Below are 21,672 nucleotides of genomic sequence, written 5' to 3'. Positions count from 1 at the left end.
AGATTGAGCATATGATCTTATTTGTCTAATGAAACTGGAGAGAAGATTTATTATCATTTGGTTGTTAGAGAGGCCCTCCATCTTCCCTTATACAGTCAAACGGTCTACCCCTGAGCTATACACCCATGCCTCCATCTTCCCTTATGGAAGTGAATAAGGAAGCATGTTTTTCTGGTTGATGCCAAGAGCTATCTTATGACCAAGAAGGAAGTTTACAAAGGTCAAAGACAATACACAGAAGAAGGAAGAGCTTAAAGAATTTCAGAGATACTAAATTGTAGCCTATTTCATGCATAGAATAACCACCTCCCCCTACCCTTGGACTTTCTGATAGTGAAATCGTACCTTTCGTTATTGTTTAAACCCAAATCATCCTCATATAAATAACAGAGATGAAGACGTAAAGTCAATATATTTAGACATTTCTTTCGAGGTAATTAGCTATGAAGAGGCATACAGAGAGGGTATGGGTGGTAGAATGCTAAAAAGAAGAATAAATGTTAGATAAGACAGAGAAGATAATTGACTGAACAAAGTCCATGAGCAAGTGAGATTAGTGAGACCCAAAGCACATGAGAATAGAAAGAATGATTCCTTAAGTATAGTAGAAGAATAAAAGAATAGATGAATGGGGAGGCAGAAGGTTCTGCAGATTAGGGAAATCAAGAGAGATTTTGCTATTAAATAGCTTCTATTTTCTCAATGAAGTTAGATAACATGTTGTCTGCTAAAAGATAGAGCTGGCATGGGATGGTGTTTTTTAGGAGCTTAAAGACATTATAAAATAGTAATTACAGGGAGTAGTCATAGTAGATTGAATTAATGTCTCAAATTCCTTACTCTTCCTGTATTCACACTCTTTGTCATGTAACTTTGCAGTTACTTTCACAGAAGAGGCAGATAATATAGCTCCCTTCTCTAACTTTGGGTATGACTGTAAGACTTGTTTTGGCAAATAGAATGAGGTAGCTGTGATTATATGCCAATTTTGAGCTTAGATCCTCAAAGGCCTTGCATATTGATGCTTGATGTCTTGTTTTGTTACTACTTTCTTAAGAACATGTCTAAGATGGCTCGTTGGTTGTAGGAGGAAGATGAGAGACATGTGGAGCAGAGTTGCTACAGCTGAGCTGCCCCAGCTGGGTCTGGCCTGTATGAGAGAACCCCCAACCGATTCACAGATTTCGTATTTCTTTTTAGGTAGTAATTGGTAACTGATATACTGGGAAAGTAAGATTATGAGGGAAACTTACTATTACAGCTATTTCAAGGCCCAGTTAAGGCCAGAGATTATAAATTAATAGTGCTATTAGTCTGTCCAGCTGGGGAATTTTCTCCTACAGAGCTGAGCTTCTGGGTACAAGGATGTAGAAGGCGGATGAATGGGTTGGAAAGTGACAAGAGGAGGCTGGCTAACGGATAGTGAGAAATTAGAGATGTTAATGGGTCATATAATGCATTGACATTAAAAATAGTGTAATCATGGATATACTTAAGCGAGTAACTTAGGAAAAAAAAAAGAAAGTTGTGATTAGAAAAAGGGAACATTTGAAAAAGTGGTAATGAATATTAACATAAGAATACTACCTTAGCAGTGGATAGCTAAGATAGAGGAGAATTTCTAAGGAATGAGGAAGTGTAGAAACTGAGAGGTTAGGGATGGCTATTCTGTGGGATTGTCCAGGCACTCGGAGTGCTTGGCAGGAGCTGCAGTAGAGAAGGAGACTCTTAAGCTTGAAGAAGTGCATTGGAAATACTTTTGAATTTCTTTCAGTGCTCTGTATTATGTCTGTAGCTCCTACTGTTATTAAGGTATGCTTTCTGCATTGTTTTAAACAGTAGGAATTTGTGCTAACCAAAATCATTCATAGCCAGCCTTCAGGGGCCCAATGTTATAACCACAGGAAACTTCAGTAGGAGTGCATATTTGTATACTTGACAATAATTTATTGAGTTCTCAGTGGGGAAAAAAAGCTTAGAAATTACTTCTCATAATAAAAGTTAACCTTATCCTAGCAATGGAGGGTCTTGTGGTTGTACAAAATCTATAACCTTCACTTAGTAATTTAACACATGCTGAAACACTACCCAACTCAACATTCTACTAAATCATATACTAGTCCTTGGTTTTTAAAATTCTCAAGGGGTGAATTTTCGAAGACTTGAGTTTATATAAAAATATATTTTTCTAGGTAAATAAATGACTCCTTGGATAATTAGATTCTACAAAGGAAATTTCTGAAGTAATTAAAAGTTAAGCATTTTAAGTAAAAATTTTATTTATTGAAACCATATTTGACAGAAGCATTTATAAAAAGAAATATACATATTATTTATATAATATAGTTATACTTACATCTCTGCATCATAATTACGAACATCAACTAGGTAACTGCTATAATATAGTAACTCTGAGGACAATTGAATGGATTGTGTTTAGTTTTTGCTTTTATTGTTGAAATGTCTGATTTCACTTCTCAGTGTACACATCCACCTCTCCCTGTCATCCTTTTCTTTCTATTTTTTTTTCTTCTAATTTATTTTAGAACTGGGAAATCAGATAGCCAAACATATTTAGTTGCATGTAAAGTAGGTATAAATGGGCTCTGAATAAGTGCCTGAAATAACTTACTCTTATGCTATGTGTTAGGAATACTTCACCTGATAAAGGGCTTTTTGAATGTACTTGTAGGTTCTCAGCACTTGAGGTTACCATTACACAACTTCAATCAGCAATAGTTTACTATACTTTTTATAAAGACTTTGATTTAAACTTTTTTTCTTGTATAGACTTAAGATGAATAGAATTGCTATTACTATTAATCAATTGAAATCTTCATAGCTTAGTTAGATAAGCATAGTCTAATAAATTTTCAAGTTGAAGAAAGTCTTAGAGAACATTTTTCCAGGGTTAGATTTAATATCTTATTGTCAAAACATATTTTGAAAGAGTTATCTATAAAGGATATTGAATATCTTGCTCCAAAAATGGAGGATATTAAAAAGTATGGTATGAATCTGTCACTCAGTCTGATTGTCTTGATTCTGGTTGACCAGAAATTGAAACTGGAGTTTCCTAATATTGAAGCTAAGTATAGTTTTTATACTCATTTATTTAAAATTTATTTCCATAATCTTGAATAAAACTTTTGAAACATTACTTCAATGAATAAGTAAAGAAAAATATTCTCTCAACTCACACATGAATATATTCAATATTATTTTATTTAAAATATAGTTATGAACATACAGATGAGTCATTGAGCATATAATGGTAATGACAGAAATAAGGCTGCTAAATTTAGAAGTCATAATAAAACTTGTTAACAAAATTGCTTTATATTTGAATTTACAAAGTAATTTTAACATCAGAATAATATTCAAGATGAGCCACTGAACTTTAGAGGAAGAAATGACCCCAGTGATGGTCCAATTACAGACTTACTGAGCTTTAAAATAATCTAATCTTCTCTGGAGAAATTGAATGTTAAAAAGTTTAAGTGAATTTCCCATGGTTACACAGGTAGGATATTCATTCTCCATTCATTCATTCATTCATTCTTCATTCATTCCTCAGACATTTATTGTATATCTAGTGTGTGCCAGGACCTTGGGACTACACAATTTTAAAAAGATTTCCAAGAAGTTCATAATGTAATAGCAAAAATGAGCCTAGAGCTCATTAGAACTAGACTTCTGGTGCTTGGGTCTTGGCTGCTTTTCAATTCACCTTCACACTCCGTTTGTTTGTATCAATGTTCAGAAGACCTTGAGTCTATTTTGAAGACGCTAACTTTGGACAAATTATTTTACGGTCTTTAGGACCTATTTTCCCCATTTTTAACGTAAAAATGCAAGCCTCTTAGTCTATCTCTCCTGGGCTGCTTTAATAACAACTAATATAATATATATGAAAATATCTTGAATTGTGTATATAGAGTAACAGGTAAGGAAACTAAAGTGCAGAGTAATTTAAAAGACTTATCCAAGTTTACTTAGCTAGGAAAGAGGATGTCCAGAGAAATCAAATCAATTATATATATGAAGATTTATTTTATGGAATTGGCTCATATGTTCTTGGAGGCTTGGAGAGTCAAAATCTGGTGGGCTAGCAAACTGGATACTTGAGAGAGAGTAGCAATTTAAGTCTGAAGACAGTCTATCGTAGGACCATGAAGAGCCAGTATTGCAGATGAATTCTGAAGGCAGTCTTCTTGAGAATTCCCTCTTCCTTCGGTATGTTATTTTTGTATTATTCACGCCTTCAACTGGTTAAATGAGGCCCACTCATGTTAAGAGGGCAATCTGCTTTACTCAAAGTTCACCAATTTAAGTGTAAATCTCATCTAAAAACACCCTCACAGAAACATTCACAATAATGTTTGGCCAAATATCTGGGCACTGCGGTCCAGGGCAAGTTGACACGTATAATTATGCATCATAGTTAATATTGATTTAGTAAATATTTACGACTTTCAGTTCTAGTCTAAATGATTTTGAAATAAATATAGGAGAAATTACTTTACCCCTCTAGGCCAGTTTTTTTTTCAACTGAAAATTAAATTTTATTAATAGGCAATTTATAATATGTTTTGTGCATATTCTGCTCGTCTTGATGCTCAATTAAAATTAATCAGAATTAGTCAGAATTTGATTTAAAAGAGTTGTAGCAAGGAAATAATCATACACATATTCACTTAAAGAGTAAATTAAGTAGTTCTCTTAGGTACCATCTCAAGCATTATTCCTCATTATGAATTCAAATTAAATCTTTAAGAAGATTTTGATATCTAAAAGTGAAAGTTTCAAAACTTGAGAATCCATGGTTGCTCATTTGCAGTTTATATATATTTGTCACCAACCATATTTCACCTCATTAATCTTGCCTAAAGTTGTAAAAGTATTCAGTTTATATTTCAGTTAATCGACAAGTCTGCTAATAAACCAGCCAACCAACAAATATCCACCATGCACAAGCTATTTGATCAAGTAATTTAAAGTCATGAAATATGCCTCTTATGTATGCCTCTATCTGGGGGAAAAATGATGCTTCAGTCCTCAAGGGGATACTTCTCATTATCTTGGATCAAACAATCTTTTACTAAAAAGAAAGGGCAGAAAATGTCATGTGCCTTAAGTAAATAACTTTAAGGGAGGTTTAAAAATTTTCCAAAAGAGCAAAGCTATAAAGTGCTATGCATAATAAATGCTCATTTGTATGATGCAATATTAATAAAGTACAAGCATTTTCATGTCTGAAATCAGGCCAGATTCTTGAGCAGCTTTGAAGTGTGATAATTAAGTATTTATTTTTAAATTATTCTAATTTTATTCCAATATATAATGTTATGAGCACAATGGCAGTCCTTGTACTGGAACGAGAAAAAGGCTAAATAGTTTTGTCCTTCGTTCCTTCACTTACTAGCCACAGGAGTTTCTGTTATATTTTTACTTTTTCTGAGCTTTAGAACAAGATGGATTTTCTGGTTATAAATTAGTGATAAAAGTGAATACGTAATGAAAGCAAAATACCCATTGAACACACCAAGGATTCTAAGGCAGTCAAACTTAAGGGACATGGCTTGAACTTAAGGTTGCCTCACAGGTCATGATGACAGGCATTTACAGTAGTGTAGGGTTATGGCCAATTACACCTTTTAGGAAATGAGCATTATAACTGCAAGTTTGGATTAAATATGATTTTAGGATCTGACTATATATAAAATTCAGTAGTCTCAGGCATTAAATCAAAAATTTCACAAATACAAGTAAAAGAATTAGCAAGAAAACTAAATTTGACCTATATAATTTCAAGCTTTTGAATATCTTATGTACAGTCACAGGAGTCCCTAACTACTTTACTCCATGGCTTAAAAAAGGGAGGATGGGGAAGAGGCTGTTTTAGGTGATTTACATTGTATGTAAGAAAATTTCGAAATACTTTTTCCCTTTTGTTTAAGATATCTATATCATTCATTTTCATCCCTAAAACAATCAGCAATTCTGTCTTCTTTCTTCTAATTGTGTAACGTCCTTGATGGAAATTGTGTCATTAATTCATTGATGTATTCATTAATTGATTGATTTTTCTCCTTCATTCATTCTTTCAACAAATATATTTGCCCAAGTTACTACAGAGGTTACTATAGGAATTACCCAATATTCTGCTTCCTGTCTTTCCTTCTACTCACTATTTATGTCAATAAACCTTTCACCATCTATCTTTTTCCCTGCTGTTAATCTCCTTTAAATCCATCTTCCACATTGCTTCCCGATAATCCATCTAAGTTTCTTCTAAAACGCACGTCTGGCTCAGCACTCTGTTTCCTGCTGCCTGTCTTACCTTCTGCCTGGCACTTGTTTCCTGTAAGTTGGGTTTTACAGCAACCCAAGTGTCATTCCTTATAGAACTTATGAACATAACAATTATCTTTGTGTGATTTACAAAAGTCTGTCTCCTTGTACTTATCCTTGATGTTAGCAGTTGAGTGCCCTCAACATAGAAAGGCCACTAGTAGCTCAAGCCTATGTATATATAATATATATTATGTTAATATATTAATGTGTATATATTATATTAATATATATGTATATATAATATATATTATATTAATATATATTAATGTGTATATATACTATGCATATATCATATATATGATATATATTACATATATATGTGTATATATGTATACACACATACACACACATATATACAAACACAAAAGAATAAGTTAATCTTCCTGTTTGCTCATAACTGAGTCAATAATTTCAATAATACATGATACATATAGTTTTGAAGATTGGGACATATTTATGCTATACATTGAGTTTCAGTACTGCTGGCATGTAGTAGATACACAATAAATACTTGAATAATAAATGAATATTAGCATTATGTACTTTTGACTAAAAAAAGGGGATATATATAGTAACATTATTATTAGGAAACAAAATTTATATGCAAAAGCACTGTAGATCAAGTTTATCACAGCCACAATGAACAGTTTCTTTTTCTCTAGAAAGAAATGCAACTGCAGTGAAGTCCAGCTTTGTAGTTTTGATGAATTATGTTTTGATGATTAGATAAAAGATAAGACTCAAAAAGCAGAATGAAAATGACAGTCAGATGCCCTGGTAAAATATCTGCTACATTTCTTTTAACATGAAAAAATGGCTTTGCTCACAATTTCCATCGTGGCTTTTATTTTCACTTTAAAACAACCCAGATGTTTGAAACAGTGCCAAGTTTTTAATAATGATGAAGTCAGAAACTGCCAGCATGGAGACATTTGAGTAATGAACCACAGGCTCAAACCTGTGCTTATTAAGAATCATTGCAAGACTTTGTAAAACATATATCTCTAAATGGACCATCTGTGCTAAATATAAAAGAGAATACTTCAACTCTTAATTACTAAATTAATGTATTCAGTTAAACTCTTCATCTTAGAACAAACACATTTGTCTTCCTATTCTCCTACGCCTACTGCAAACAGTACCAGTGTGAAATACCCATAAATCTGTGTTCATAGTGAGCTCATTAAATTTAGGAACATTGTCCTGAGTGCACTGAACTGCAGCAAGATGGCAGTGACCCAGCCTGTGAGCTGAGAAACCTATGACTCTCTTCCCATCCTCTCTGCCTCAAACTGACTTGATATAGGACTGCACCTCAGCAATACCATCAAATGAAGACCTTGTTCCCTTAAAGACAGTTGTGAAAGGTGATTGCACCACATTTAAGAAATATTTTCATAGAGTATTCAGCTGAGAACAGAGACACTGAGATTATTTCTTTTTGTCCTTAGATAATCAATCTCTAAATAAAAATTAACCATATACTAAAAATCATATTAAACTAACCTTGGCTATCTCTTTCTTTTCTACCAGAATGAGTCTAGTTTTTTTCTAGCGTTTTGATGATTTTCAGATGTCAAGTTACCTGCAGTTACTTATTGAATCAGCATTTTTTTTAAGCATCTCCTGATACACAGGGTTTTTCCTTTTGGAGTCAAATGGATTAAAGCTGGACATTATATGACTGAGTTCAATTGATGGAAACCTCTGAACAAGGAGCTGAATACATGAACGGATAAGCAGAGGATGTTAACCTCTCAGAGCTCACTGTAGTAGATACAAGTATAGCATCTACCTTTTCAATTTTCTTCTTTCTCCACTCCAGTTCCTCAGAATTGAAAGGTAAAAGGTGATATCTAATTGGAGAATATGTCCTTCCCCTCAGAGAGGCCCCAGTCTTCTATCCCCTATCTAACTCCTGTGGCTCTATTCTTAGCGTGTGCACATGCCCACACTCACACTCCCCACATACACACATGAACATGCAAATAACATTGTGGAACTTGAGAAGTAAAAAAAAACAGAGTGAGTGGCTCGTACCCACCAAAATATGGAGCAAGTAGGATCCACGACAATTTATTGAGCATGGGAGTAGTAGTATTTTTTAAGTGTTCTCAGCAGGTCCAAAGGGCAGTAAAAGCTGCATTGTGCTTGATAGATTAATTTATCAACCTTAGGCAGGTTTTATTAATGTCCTGCTATGTCGTGGGGGAGACATGAGAACAGGGAGATTCATCAGGAAGTGGCTGCAGGAAACCAGGCATGAGTGGATAAGGGTCTTTTTTACCTGATGTGATGTAGAGATGGATGGGAGTTGAAGGACAGTAAGAGGCAGAGATGTTCCTAAGTTTGGGAAGAAAGAAGGGGAGGTGGCTTATGGGGTAGAAGATAAACAGAGACATTTGCTTTTAAGCATGGTAGTTTATGGTAAACCAAATGAAGATGTTGTATGGGCAGCTGGAGATGGCTGACTGAAACTCAAGAGAGAAGGCAGAAAAACTCAGAGGGAAAGCAGAAAAATGAGGGTTTAAACACAGAGCTGTGTAGTCTTTCATATCAATTCCAGCATCTTATTCAGTTCAAAGCCTCACTGCCTTTTTTGATTCTTACCTTTCTTTCCCTCATCAATTAGAAAATACTTGAAATTTTCTTCATTCTGGTACTAATTATACCTTGATTGGACTATCACAATACCTTGTAATTTGTCTTTTTAATTTGCTTTTCTCCTTGCTCTAGTATGTCATATATGACTTTACAGGCCTTTATTTTCCAAACATCTCTGCACAAATAATGTTTTTGGCTCCCTATTGCCTACAACCCTGTGCTGTAGCAGATTGATCTGCTCACTGACCATCACACATTCTTGATGCTTTCCACCTCTGCATACTGTTTGTGCTAATCTGGGTGCCATTCCTGAGTCAGCCTGCCCAAATTCTAAGTGTAGGCCAAATGTTGGTCATACCATAATTACCCCAACCAGAGAGGCCTCTTTCCTCAAATTCTTAGACATCTTACCTGTGTCTCTTAGGCCACTAATCTCATTTTATCTTGAATTAAAGTTATTTAATATCTTTTTTATTTCTTTAGAAAAATCTTTAAGTTGTTAAAAAATTGTTTAAAAACTTTAAGTTGCTTGAAGAAAAAGAATTTTGAAATTTTTTTAGTATATGCTATTGTTTTGCATGTAGCATTACCCAAGTTATTTAAATAAATATGTCTTCTCCTAATTGTATTAGATTTCCAATTTTTAAGTCAGTGTTTTTTTTTTTTTCATTACAAGCAAGAGGAAATAACTCTGCTTAACTTTATGACAAAAAAAATATTGTTAATCTATGATACGACTCACAATAGTGAAGGAAAAGTTGAAAAACCATTTCTCAAAAAGGAAAGGAAGCAGATGTCCTGGGGATTTAGGGAGCAGGAATTAATGAAAATCTTCTCGGTGTGTTACCACTGACATGAACCAGCTCCAACAGTTTTCCTGTCTCAACATCATTCTGATCAAGACTGAAATTCCCTGAAGGTGATTGGCTTAGACTGAGCCACATATCAAGAGTGAGTGGAACTTCTTGGATGACAATTCTAGTGAGATTTTATGAAATGAACACTGGGTTATTCCCCAAAGCAAAATCAGAAGGAATAGGTGCATGGCAAGTAAAAACAACAGAGTTTAATACATCTAATTTATAAAACCTCTATGTTTATATGTTCATGCATTTATTCAACCAAAAAAAATTCACTAGGTGCCTGCTCTACCAGGTAATGTGCTAACCTCTGGGGCTACAAATATGAGTAAGTTGTAGTTTATATTTCTAAATGGTTTATAGATTTCTATTTCTTTCCTAATTCATTTAATCATTTTATTAAAATGAATTCTCAAACAGTTAAAAGTCTGTTTTGGGGGAGCTTTTCATTGCATCATGCCTCGCTCATGTTTCATGTGACTTCAGCGCCAGAAGGATGACCCATCCAGTATCCCGGTCTCTCAAGTGATTGACTTACTCATCAGTAGTAAATGTGATAGGAGACAAAAATCAGAAAGGTCTGCAGGGACAGAATAACTAGTTTTGGAGGCTTTGGTGAGGAATTTAGATTTTATTTAAAGTGTGATTGAAAGCACTTGAGGGGACACTGAACTCAGAGCATGTCACTCTGACCACTATGTAGAGACAACATTATGAAAAGACCGGAGAGACAAGAGTGGGAGCTGGACGTCTGTTAGCAGATGTCACAGGGGGCTTATTGTACATTAGACAAGGGTGTGAGCAGACGACAGGTGAAAAGTGGACAGGCTCAGAAAATACTTTAGTTGTGGAACTAAAAATATTTGCTTACAGAGTAGATAGAGGGGTAAAGGGAAGAATCAAGGATGATCTCTAGATGTGTGAAGGTGCCGTTTCCGAAAATCCTTATTTTCCTAAAATCCTTCCTAAAATCCTTATTTAAATACAGCAATTCTCCTATCTCATTTTGACCATGATCCACTGACCTTGTTATTATTTTCCTATCAGTTCTATTCTGCATTCATTTCCTTTTCTATAATGTTCGGATCAATGGTTCTTTATTTCTGCTGACCTTGTGAACATCTCAAAACCCTTACCTCATTCTCCTCCCTTACACCTGTCTGGTGAAACATCCACCAAACTACCCACCTTTTTTTGATATTCTGACTGGACTGTGGAAATATCACACAACAAACTTATTCAGGACACAACAAAGTCAGCCTCTAATCTGAAACATTGGCAATTTTACCAGTTCTCTATCAATTCCTGCTTCTCTTCTCCATCTTCACTATTCTGAAACCTCTGAGTCTTCTTCCTGACTGTCCTGGTTCTCCACATATGACCTTACCACTTATTTAACAGAGAAAACAGAAACTTGAGAAAGGATCTCCTTTGCCTTCCTGCTGCAAAGCCCAAACATACTGTGGCTGTTAATTCTTCCTTTTATCTTCGATTCCTGCGTAATTGGAAGAGGGTCCCTCCTCTCATCTGGAAAGAACATCCTCCGGTTCTGTCTCCTTCCAAACTCAACTTCGTTAATTACTTGATCTCTCTCTCTTTTTTCTGTAAATTCTTTTTCTCCTTGCTTCTTTCAGTGAGGACTTAGATGGCCACAAGCCTCTTCCTTAAAAATAATATAGCAAATACAACCAACTAAACAAACAAACAAATCTTACTTATTCAAACTCTCCACCTCTTCCAGCTCCTCCAGCACCCACCATCTCTCATCTTCTTCATAGCTAAATATATTGAAAGAACTGCCTGTTACTCCCCTGATTAGTCTCATTTTTCACACATTCTCCCACCCACAATGTGCCTCCCTCTAACATTACTATAATGAAAATGCTCTTGAAAAGCATACAAGACAAAACAAATACACACGCCCAAGGGTGCTGACATTCCATGGGCCTGCTTTCGTTCTCATTTGGTTTAACCTCTCCTCAACATTTGACATTGGACAGTGTCATCTTTTTGTGGCTTATGTATCAACATGCTTTACTTCCCTAGTGCTTCTACTGCCTCTCTAGTTTGTTTGTTCCTTCTCGCTCCCTTCTTTCCTTCCTTCCTTGCTTTCTCCCTCCCTCCCTCCATCTCTCCCTTCCTTCCTTTCTTCTTTCCTTTCTTCTTTCCTTTTCCTTCCTTCGCTCCTTCCACCCTCCTTTCCTTCCTCTCTCTCCCTCCTTTCTTCCCTTTTTCCCTTCCTACTTCCATCCCTCTCTCCACCTCCCTTCTTTGTTTTTTTTTTTCCTTGAATTTTATTTTTTTTCTGTCAGTTTTTTAAGTGTCGTTCTCTTGAGTTTCTCTTCTAGGCTTTGTTCTCTTTTGATAATATACAAATCTGTGGGTCTTTTGTCTGTACCTATGAAGTTTCTCTAGAGATGACTCTTCCAGTGATCTCTTCTCAAGGTGTGTGTGTGTGTGTGTGTGTGTGTGTTAAGCTTAGTTGCCTATGTTCTTTGAGCTAGGCAAGGAAGGGAACTGGAGGGAGAAGGAGGGACTTAATGTTTAGCCTGCAACTATTCAGTGAATCCCCCGTTCTCAGTCTGGCTCCTCACCTTTGCCCTCAGCTGGTCTGGTAAGCCCAAATCCACACCCTCCCTTGTTCAGTTTGTCTCAGGAATAAATCTCCTACTTCCTTCCAGGGTGAGGGGAGGGACCTCTACCCTGACTACTTTGGCTGAAGTGGGGTTTCTAATAACGTTTAAAAAGAGAGAGTGTCTGGGCAGTATTTTTTTTAAATGACATTAGCTTTATACTTGAAATCATTCATTAGGATGAGAAATTAGGTTTTAGAAATTTGGAAAAACAAAAATTATCTCATGAACTAATTAGTGGCTATGTAAAAGAGAAGGCTTGGAGTCTTTTTATTTAATTTCTTGATGTCTTGGGGTAGTTGCCAATAATATTGTCATATATTATGAAGCTATTTTAGCTTAGAATATATGAAGTTCATTGGCTATGTTAGATATTAAATTCCTCGGCTTACCTATTAGCCTTAAAATTGTCCTTAAAAACAGCCATGGCTTCTAACTATGGCTTCGAAGACTATATTTTTGCCATATTTATGTGTATTAACTGAAGAATTTTCTCAAGGTTTGTATTTCCAATTTGTACAGTTCACTTAGCAGCTGCTCTCTCCATCACCCTGCCCCCACATTTCCTTTCCTGTATTCTCTGATGAGTCAATCCTTTCTCCAGTACCTACAGAAAAGTAAATTACATTCTAATCAAAATTGTACTTTTCAGAAGGTTGCCCAGCTAAGGGCCATTAGTAACACCACACTATATGACTTTAAATTGGTCTTTTTTCATATGAACAGACATATGTACCTTGGAGTCCTTGTAAATGTCACCTGTTTGTTTCTCCCCTTTGATCAATGGGATATATCCCAAAGGCAACTAGCGTAAGATATTGTCCTTAATTAAAACACAATCGTACATACAGAAAATAGAAAAATAAAGCTTGTATTCAATGAATATGCAGCTGCAGTAAGGTATTCTCATTTCGAAATATAATGTTTGATGTTATAAATAAAGGAATAAATCTTATGGTTGTGGATTTTTTTAAATGCAAATGGGATCTTAATAAATTGTAAAATGCTTCTGCCATCCTTCTCCTACACTTATTCTTTTCTTTTCTATTCAAATTGATATGAGAGTTGGTTATGTTTCAGTTAGTATGGTGGGAACTAGTCATTTTAGCAGTGATGCCTGTATCAATTCAATTTAAGTTCCAATTAAATTAAGACTGCTTGCTCTGCTCCAGGCACAGTGCTAGGTGCGTGGGATAGTGAGTAGTGATTAAAACACATGAAGTTTCTGCCATAACTTTCTGGATCAGGAGATAAAAATTAACAAATAAACTGAGAAATGAGCATGCTCATCATGGATTGTGGTGAATCCTATCAGCGAAACACGATGTTGAGTTCACTTTGGATTGGGAGGTTAGGATAACCTTTTCTGAGAAGCTGACATTTGAACAGAAACTTAAAGGATGATAAAAAGCCAGCCAAACAAAGAATCAGGGGAAGAGGATTCCAGGGACAGGACACAATTTCCATATAGGAGCAAGGGTTTAGGGGAGTCAAAAAGAAAAATGAAGGCCAGTAGGGCGGCAGCATCACAAACAGAAGAGGGAAAGAGATAAGATGGAGGGATATAGGGGCCAGTCCTATAGGAACCCACAGGTCTAGGTAGGAGATTCTGCATTTTATTTTATGAGCAATAAATGATGTATTCACATTAATACATTCAACTTAATGAACAGATTAGAGAAGAGGTAATAGAAACATAAAAAGAGTTCTAGTCTTGAAGGAAAAGAGGTAATTAATATAACAACAACAACAAAACCCCTACTAAAATAATTGAATTAGTATTTTTAGGGAGATTTGCAAAGATACTGCAATAATAAGCAAAAAGAGGGGGCTCAGCCTAGCGTAGTCGACCTTTGAACAAAACGAGTTTGAATCACATGGGTCCATTTATATGTGGATTTTTTTCAATAAATACTATAAATGTATTTTTTCTTCTTAACATTTTCTTAATAACTTTTTTTTCTCTAGCTTACTATATGGTAAGAATACAGTATATAATTCACATAATATACAAAATATGTATTAATCGACTGTATTATCAGTAAGGCTCCTAGTCAACAGTAGGCTATTAGTAGTTAAGTTTTAGGGAGTCAAAAGTTCTACCTGGATTTTGACTGTGTGGTGGTCAGTGCCCACAACCCCTGCGTTGTTCAACTATGTTAAAAGCATGGTCACTGCATTCTTGGAAATGACATTTAACTTTGTATATTTGTTTCCTAATCTGTAAAATGAGGTTAATAATGAAAACTTTTTTCAGGATTGTGGTGAGCATAAGTAAATTATTACATATAAAACACTTAAAATATGCCTGAAACGTAGTAAGTCCTATATAACTTTTAATATTATAACATCTCTTTGTAAAAAGTATAACGATGTAATAAGAAATACATTAAAATTTAAAATATAATTGTTGAAATTAAAAAAGAAAGTGAATGAGTTGAATGAAACAACGGCACAACTTAAAGCTGAATCTGGAAGATAAATACGAAAAATTGCTCAGAATATAGACACAAAACAGAAAGATGGAAATATAAAGTAAACATAACGGGGGAATCAATTCAGATGCTCCGCCATCCACTTAAAGGAGCACCAAAGGCTGGAGGCAAAGCGAAGGAGAAGAAACAGTACTATGAATAAAGAAAAACAAAGTAATGTATGGATAGAAATAAATAGTTCACCCAGTGGCAGACAAATAAATGAAGACAGGACAAATAAATGAAGCCTACACACAGGTAGACCCTGGAAATTTTAAAACACAATGAATAAAGGGGAAAAGTCTTGAAGGCATTTAGAGATAAAATGGAGACCTCTGGTCCTTATCACTCTACTCTCAGTGATCTAATGTGTGAGCAAATTGATATTTTGAAATGCAAAAACTCCAAGTTAATCATTATGTGACTGGCAAGAAAAAAATAATCTGCATGGAGACAGTCCCATATAAATGAAAAAGAAAAAAAAGTTAACATAAAATACAAATTCTAATTTATTATAATGTGGAAATTTTTGAAAAAAACTGATAACAAGTAGATAAAGTGGATTACTTTACTCTTCAGTACTTTGAATATTCACCTTTAAGCAGTAGGGGTTTATTGACATAAGATTCCATTTCTTTTTTTGTCTTATTCATACTACTTGCTTCTTGAATGAATATAATTTATATCATTATAGATTTGAAATACTTTTATATGTGCGTACAGATATAAAAAAATCCTAGACAAAATGAGTAGGACTAATTGTAAAACAATGTAAAAATGTTTATAATGCAAAAATGTAAACAAATGTAAATATAATAAATAAAATATAGATATAGAAGTGGAGAAAGGTGGTAAGAGTAGAACAGAAATACTACATTCTTTATCTTTCATATCAGAATCAAGAGATATTTCTAAAGTTGATAAAACTAGCATTTAAATATGTATTCTTAATCAAAATAATAGTCTCATTACAATCACCTTATTATCTTAAAATGTGGACACATCTTGGTAATTGGCTTGCAGAGTTGGAGAGGATGATGCTTTTCACATAGACATTCTGTATTTTATGTTAGATACTTCTTCACCATGGTAATTTCTACAACTGTTTGCAAGCGTTACTTTAGTTTTCAAAACTATTCAAAATAGTTTTGAAATAAATATTGAAAGTATAATTATAAATAGGGGATCAAGTTTATAATATATAGCCCATCCATGTGAAGGAAGACTGTGCAGCCTTATGAAAGAATTGAGTGAGGGACATTTAGGAAAGCATGTCCAGGATGTAATTCCGAATGGAAAAATGAGAAGAAATTCACAGGAGGCGCTGCAAAGTGTTCCATTAGGGCAATCGGAACCCGTCGTTGCCCAGATAGTACTCGGGGGCTTTGGTCCTTTTTGCCGACTCAGTAAAGAAATACATATTAGTGACGTTTAGGAAAAGTGAGAGTTATTGAAGTACCTTTCAAGAGAGAAATGGACCACACCAGAGATGGCTGTAGCTTCGTAGGGAAGGTCTGTCTTATATCTGGGCCACGATGGGAGATTACAAGGGTGGTGCTGACTGATTGATGATGACATCACTGTGATTGACAGTTGGCTGTTATATAACCTATTGTCAACTGTGCATGTTCCTTCCCAGAATTCAGTATGTTATAATTAGATTCATGAATTTCTGGGCATATATATAATATTATAATGATGGTATAATGAGGCCAAGGTGAAAGGGTCAGAGTACTCCTTACTGCTCAAGCGTTTGTTGCTGGCCTAAACTGGTTGCTAATGTATGGTCATTTATTTCTTTGTACTACAAGATAGAGGGATACTATTATTTGAAAAATGAGTTTTTAGGGGGAGGTCCTAGGGGTGGCCTTTTGGGTGAGGCCATCAGTGTTGTCATTCCTATGGTTACAGAACTGGGCCTTCTCTCCTGTCGCTCATGTCTCTCATAGCTACCTAATTACCTAACAATAGGAAGATCTTTAAAAATTTGTGGATTCATACAAAATGAAATACTACTTGCCCCAAAAAAAAAAGGTATAAACTACTGATACGTGTGACAAGGTAGAAATCAAAAAGCATTATATTAATCAAAGGAAATCATAAAAAGTATATAAAGTTTAAGAAAAGGAAAAACTGATCTATGATGTTTGATACCTCTGTATTAGTTAACTCCGGGGTGGTGAGGAGGTGCTACTGGAATTGACTAGAAAGGAGCATGAGGGAACTTTCTGGGGGATAGATATGTCCTATATCTTCATTGGATATTGGTGTTGGTGACCCAGGCGAATTTGTTTAAACATTAAATTGTACACTTAAACTATGTGCATTCTATTTTATGTAAACTATAGCTCGATTTACAAAAATTGAATGCACAGATGTATGTATATGTGTATATATGATTACATATGCATAAGATAATACTGTAAAGAGACTACATTTCAAACTGTTTACACTGGGAGAGGATTCAGGAGAATTAACATTCTATATTTGTTTTAATTTTTATGAGCATATTACTTATCATAAAAATCAAGATAAATTTAAAATGCAATGTGAATCTTAAAAGTTACCAATTTTCAATGCTTAGAGACAGAGGTGCTCCCCACCAACACTGCACTTCTGCCTCCCAACTCTAACAGAGATGCCTTTTCCAGGCTTGTCACTTGTCTTAGTTTCCCCCAGGGCTGGGGAAGCTGTAAAAGATGGAGCAGCTACTGGGCTGACTGGGGGTTGTTTGCTCAGAAACTGAGCACACCAGAAAGAAAGAAAACAACAAAGGGGAGGGGGCAGGTAAGAAAAACAGTTCAGCAGAAATGTTTGCTGGATCAAGCACAGGAAGGAAAAGGTATTCTGCCAGATCTTTGATTATGGAGCCTTCTTCCTGTGTATGCAGCAACCTTCCATGTACAGCATATTAAGGTCTCTTAGAAAAGTGCATATTGGATGAACATGTCAGGTCAGCAGTGACTGGCTCTCTCTGCACAAGAACCAAGGCAAAAAAAAAAAAAAAAAAAAAAAAATTATGTGACCATGAAGTAGGCGAGTAAGCTCTTTTAAAAAGCCCCAAAGGACTTTTAATGACTGCTTTGGTCTAAGCCCTCCTGCTGCTACCAGCTTTTAACTCAGCATTCCCTTGGGTTATTTTCTCTTTTCATCCTTTCATTTAATACAAAATTTCTGCAGCACTGAACCCAATTGCTAGTTTATGCTAACAAGCTTTTCCTTACCTGTCCTCCTATTTTGACTTTCTGACATTTTAAAACTCCAGGCATTTCTAAACTCAGGCAATTAGTGCTTTGAATTTCTAACCTGGATATCTCTTGCAGAGAGCAGAAGAGAAATTGGTTTTTCATAAGGGAAGTAATTTTTTGCTAACTCCTTGTTATAAAATTATTGTTCTGAGAGACATTGGCTCTTAGTTTTGTTGTTTTTGTTGTTGTTTTTGTTTGAGCCATAGAGATTATGACTTTTCATTTCTTAGCAAATAAGCAGATACAAGTTTCCTACAATTCCCTGATATATCTCAATCTATAGATATAGATGTAGATCTCTCTCTCTCTCTCTCCATATATATACAAATGTAGCTGGAAGAAAAGGTTATTTTGAAGTATAGGTCTCCATAATTTACTACTGAGAAAACTCAGTAGATGTATTATTTTTGAGCAAGATGAAAGTGGACCTTTGTGCACTTTGTTCAATATTTGTCCTATTTTGCAAAGCATTCTCAGATATTCTGAGAGGAGAAAGCTCTTTTAATAGTTGCAATTTTGATGCATCATTAGCCTAGAGACAAAATAAATGATCTTATTGCTTACTTCTATTTACCTGTATATATAAATGGCCTATAGTCATTTTATCAATGATAATGAGGCATAGTTTATCTTGACGTCCCATACTCTATCTCCTATTATAATAGCATGAGTTTTTTAAAAATGAAAAGTCAGATATTTTAATTGTGAGTTCTTCAATGTTGACTTACGTAAGTCTATTAGCCACTCAAATATGTGTTTTCAGTTTGTGGCAGTTCAGTGCTATGTGATCACCAAACCATTTTGTATTTCCCTTGGGCACACAGGAAGACAACCTTTCCCAGATCACTTGCATTTAGATGTGGTTATATGATTAGTTCTGGGCATTGGAATATGATTCGAAAGATGTATACTGCCTGACTTTTAAAAATTCCTCTGTTCTTACTCTCACTCATCCACATAGTGAGGAACAAGGGCTCTAAGATGGCAAACTCAACAAGAAGAAGCCTAGATCTCTGAGTCATCTCAGGAAGTAAATCAGAAGATGCTTGTGACCCATACCATACTTTGTGAAAGCCAGAGACAGACACTAAGTTAAGAAACTGAGATTCTGGGATTTACTTGCTTGCTTAGCACAGCCTATACTGAGCACATCTCGTTGAAGGTAGTCATGACTTTGATTTTAGCGATTTCATAAAAGGGGATATACTTTTATGGCCAGATGGAATCAAACATTGTCCAGAGTTTTGTCAACATAAAGTTTCAGAATTATTTTTGGAGTCATATTGTGACTCCAAAATTTTGGAAACACTTCATCTTAATAGGCTATTATAATAAACATTTTTCTTGTTTGAGTTGCTAAAATCTTAGTTGGACTATAGTCAAGAAGTAAGGGGAGTTTTCTTTGACGTTTTTGGGCTACATGTCAGCCACAGTTTATATTACATGAAAGAAGGAAGAAAAGAAGTAGGATAGGACAAAAAGAGGAGGTGCCAGATGAGAAAGAAGAAAAGAAACTTTACTGAACATCTTTTGAAACTCACAATGCCAACTGGGCATTATTTAGAGGACTCTTAAAAATGAACAATTAACTTTTATCTCTTTCGTACAGATTCATTTTTCTGTCTTTAGAATAATGTATTTAATGTCTTCAAAATGGAACTCATCCCCTTATTCTCTCATATTTCTCATAACTCCGTCAGATTCCTTCCACCATGTTGGAGGTTAGGGATGGTTGCAATATTAAATAGAGGGAAGTCCTCACTGGGAAGTTAACCTTTGAACAAACACTTGACAGAGAGAAGGAACAAGCTATGGAAATATCTAGGGGAAGAGAGGAACGAATAGCACGTTCAAAGACACCGATCGGGAATGTTCCTGGTGTTTTTGTATAATGGCAAGGAGGGTAACATGGCTCAGTCTGAGTGAGCAAGGGGAAAGTAATGAAGGTAAAATCAGACCAGGACTAAACTTAGCATTTTCTTTAACTCTATTTTCTTTCAACACTTCATATCTCATAAATATCATGAAATATTCTTCAACAATGAAATGTTCTTCACATACTTGCCTCATTTATAATTCCATTACCTCCACCTTCATTTATCTTTTATTGTCTATAGACAATTGCAAATCAGAAACATTCGCCAAGTCTTGGAACTTCCCACTCCAAATAAAACATTCTCTTCTGCTGTAACCACTATCACAGTGACAGGATGAGAGTTTAAAATTTCCTAACTCTGGGTATTTCCATTACGATACATGAATAGGCCAACTGCAAAAGAGAAAATGCCCAGTTGCTACAACAGGTGATTGGGATGTTTGAATATGAGTTACTACTCTAATTTAATGCCTACCACAATATTAGAAAAAAACAGAGCATTTTGGAATCTGCTGTAGATATATTAAAAAATAAAACGGATTTGGTGTGTATGACTGGGCTAGCAAACGAATAGTTCTCAACTTCCTGTTGTTGGGAAATATCTAAATAAAATAATAATTTGGTCTCATGACTTCTTGGCAAAAATCTCTCTCTCACACACACACACACACACACACATACACACACACACTCACACAGTACTCTACTCCTCAGACAATGGCTACCTAGAGAACATTTTGAATTTCACATTGCCATTAATTAGTTTTGCATATACATTATGCTAATACATACAGCTTTCACAAAATAACCAAATATGTGTATTGTTTTTCTCATGAAAAAGCAATTTTTAAGACATACGAGAATAAGAATGTATATTATTCATATAGCCTCTGAGTCCTGCTTCTTTCACTAATACAACTAAAAACTGGTTCTGAAATCTTCATATATATCTTTTGAGAAAACATCTGTTGTTTTCTGCTAAATGAAATAACATCAATATGCCTTTTTAGCCATGGGCTTGAATCATCTGCTTCTAATTGTAATATTTGAGAATCTTATCCCTCTTTATAAAAATAATAATAATAATAATAAAGTTTCAAATAATAAATAATGCAAAATTATTTGTAACAAAAATCATAGAGATAAAAAAATATGTTTGAAAACAACAATACTAAAAATCTGATTTCTGAGGGAAATGTTAGAACACTTTAATATTTTTTTGTATGTGCTTAAAAAAGAGGCAAAACACTGCTTATTATGATTAATACTGAAAATTTTTCCTTTGGAGCAGGAAAATGGAAACTGCTGTAGTCAGAGAAGGAAGGAGGAAGGAGATGAAAAAGGATGCTGGGTAAGTTTTCATACCATGAATGCTACATGTTGGGTTCAAAAATGTTTGCAATATATTGTAAAGAATGAAACATATTATAACAGGAGTCAAGCAAGAAAAATGGAATAGTTATTAGGTTAAGTAAATTAAATTTCTTACGTTTTTTTAAAAAAAAAATCTATGGTTGCTACAAAGTAAGCAAATATATACCATTAAAAACATTTTAAAATATGTTTTCACTTGGTTAAATAAAATCAACACCTGGATTTTTATATAAAGAAATATTGCAA

At 34.7% G+C, this 21,672-nt stretch overlaps 1 long non-coding RNA gene across 1 annotated transcript in view; it reads left to right on the top strand.

Annotated features, from left to right (window-relative positions):
- Positions 1-21,403, top strand: part of LOC120598728 (uncharacterized) — a 75,454-nt gene extending 54,051 nt beyond the window's left edge. Inside the window, exon 3 of the long non-coding RNA XR_005651730.1 lies at positions 21,344-21,403. This is a non-coding gene — a long non-coding RNA (uncharacterized LOC120598728). The remainder of the gene's footprint in view (positions 1-21,343) is intronic.
- Positions 21,404-21,672: the final 269 nt, after the last annotated feature.

Source organism: Pteropus medius, unplaced genomic scaffold (assembly GCF_902729225.1).
Source record: "Pteropus medius unplaced genomic scaffold, Ma_sr-lr_union100, whole genome shotgun sequence".
Lineage (NCBI taxonomy): Eukaryota > Metazoa > Chordata > Mammalia > Chiroptera > Pteropodidae > Pteropus > Pteropus medius.
Note: the sequence above shows the minus strand (reverse complement) of the source record. Positions and strands in the feature narration are given on the sequence as shown.